A 2,817-nucleotide genomic window follows, 5' to 3' on the forward strand; every position below is an offset into this window, starting at 1 on the left:
TGTGTGTGTGTGTGTGTGTGTGTGTGTGTGTGTGTGTGTGTGTGTGTGTGTGTGTGTGTGTGTGTGTGTGTGTGTGTGTGTGTGTGTGCGCGCTTATACAAATGTGAATTCATATAGAACAAAAATGCTTCAAAAGTATCTCTCGATTGGGGAACAAAAATGTGGTGTGATCTTTGAAAGGAAAAGTTCAGCGATATTTCTTTTGTATTTTGAAAATATACGCGTTTTCCACTGAACTCATAGATTTACGAAAATATGAACTTGGAGATCGTTGATCTCACGACGAGCGGCCGAGGAAGCTACATCGAAAGAAGATTTTCGTGAAGGGGTAGGAAGCTGGGTAAGAGCAAAAGAATGAGAAAATAACGACGGAGGCCGATGGGGGTGGCAGGATGGTGCGGTGGGCAATGGAGATGGAATGGGTATGTGTCGAAGGAGCGAGTATTGGGCGAAGGGGGAGGGGGACACACAGGGAGGCGGTATGGGTGGTTGCAGGTTGGTAGTCAAGACTGCCTTCAGATTTCCAGAGTGAAGCATTGTGTTCCGAAGGCGCATTGTCCTCCCGTCGGCGGGAACTCGACAATGCCGAGTCTGTAAGTTAGTAACCCTACCGTAAAAACTTATCTCCGCCTCCGAACCACCGACCTCCAGCCTCCGTGATTCCGTTCGATTTTCAACTTGCCCCTCTGTCCTTTCACTCCCTCCATTGCATTGGCGCGTTCTCCTGGGCCCCGGGGTTCCGGAGAACGTGTATCTTTCTCTCGCTTCCTCCCTTTTCAGATTACGGCAGAACAATTCCACATCGCGATTCTGACGTCTTCCTTCTTGCGGAATCAAGCCGACCGTCGCGTAACAAATTCGTTTCTCGCGGTTAAGAATTGAGTATCTCCTGCCCGTTTTCTATAGATACTCGCTACGAGTATCTTTAAATTGAACTCTAACAGCGACTAGTCCAGATCATATTTGGTATCGCGCTTGCCATATGCTTGGTTTATGCTTCAGTCATCTTAAAATCCTAAAATTCAGCCAATAAGATATACTGCCAGTCTTAATTGGTCCTAACTGAAATCTGTATTCCATTGGCTGAATTTTAGGATTTTAGAGTTAAGAAATATAAACCAGACAATAAGTTAGAAATTAATTTTTTATAATTATGATAACCCTTAGCATGTACACACGATTGGGTCATTCGTATCTTGTTTTTTTTGTTAAACTAGGAGCATCAAGTAATCAGCTAGCAAAGCCCAGATAGCAAAATGCCTATAGTCTTCTAACAGATTCTCAGCAGATTCGAGCAGAAAATGACGGCAGTCATTAGGCTTGTGTTCTGTTAACATCGCCTATTGACATAATGAGAAGGTAAATTGTTAGCAGAAACTGAGCAGATTCCACTAATTCTGTTACATTTTTTTCTAGCAGTCTTTTTTCTAGCTGTCAATAATATTATGTACATCTAATTCTATAACAATTCTGTTGTTATTTTATTGGTACAGTGTATAGCAGACATTAAAAAAATCTGCTTTCTATAAACTTCGCTATCTGGACAGTTATAACATTTAATCCATTTTTTTAAATACATAGTTTTATATACTTTCTAAAAATGTTAAAGTATATGTAAAAATCATTTGATATAATTCTTGTATATTTGTTAAAGCAATGAAAATTAATCCGGAATGACTCATCATGTGTATTGAAAGGTCGGAAAATCATTGTGAGTATTAAAGACCGGAGCACAAATTTTTGCTTAACGCATAATGTACAAAAAAATCAGTCTTTTATTTTATGGAAAGGAGGGAACGACTGATTATATAATATATAATAACTAATTTTCTTCTGCGCGTTAAGATTCTGTTGTGCTTCCGCCCTAAGGAAATAATTGCATTTTTTAGCATTATTAAGAACGATAATAACGATGTATTAATAACTGCGCAACGATATGCGTAATTCAGTTAATGTATCGATGATTCGTGAGTACCGAGGGAATATACAATACACAATGGGGCACACGGCGCGGCGCACGATTCCGAGAGTCGGAAGTGAACGTTCCGAGGAGCGGATACAAGCATTAGGGGTTGGCGGGTGGTCTTCTCCTCTCTCTTTGTCTCTCTCTCTCTCTCTTTCTCTGCCGGTCAAACTCAAGTTGCCGGCCGGCCGGACAACGCTCGGCTGCTGGACAAAGCTCCTCTAATTGTTCCTATCAGCGACGAAGAATGGACCGCGGGCCTGCCTCTGACAATTTCATTTGTAATTTGCATAAGGCTTATTAAAATCACAATGAGCGCGAAGCCGCGCCGTTGCCGCGCCGTTGCTGCGCCGCGCGGCGATGACCGGCGATCAACGGAAAACGATCGCGAGGATGATGCCGATGTGACGTGTCTCTCGTAATCTTTTTCAGAACCGCTTATACTGGAGTGAAGGATATAATCGCATTACATCGAGCGACGTCGATTGGTGTGATGTTAACGCTTTTTTCGCAAGCTGTTCTCTTATCCGCAATTTCGGATCATGAAATTGAATTTATCTCTCGAGAAAAAAAGAAAAAGTGTTGCGATACAAATTTATCATAAATAGGATTTCCAAATTTTGACAGTGACGACGCACCTTTTAAATAACTTTGCAATAATTTATTTAACATTAAATATTAACAATATCTGAAATATATTTCCAAGAATTAATATTATAGTATTTATATATTATGATAAATAAATTGCATAGAATGTGTCAATATTTATAACAATAAGTTCATTTAATATTAAATATATTTGCGAAAATAGAATATTCTTTTTATTATTGAATTTATTTTTACTTGCATAATTG

This window comes from Atta cephalotes, assembly GCF_000143395.1.
Source record: "Atta cephalotes unplaced genomic scaffold scaffold00011, whole genome shotgun sequence".
Taxonomy (NCBI): Eukaryota; Metazoa; Arthropoda; class Insecta; order Hymenoptera; family Formicidae; genus Atta; species Atta cephalotes.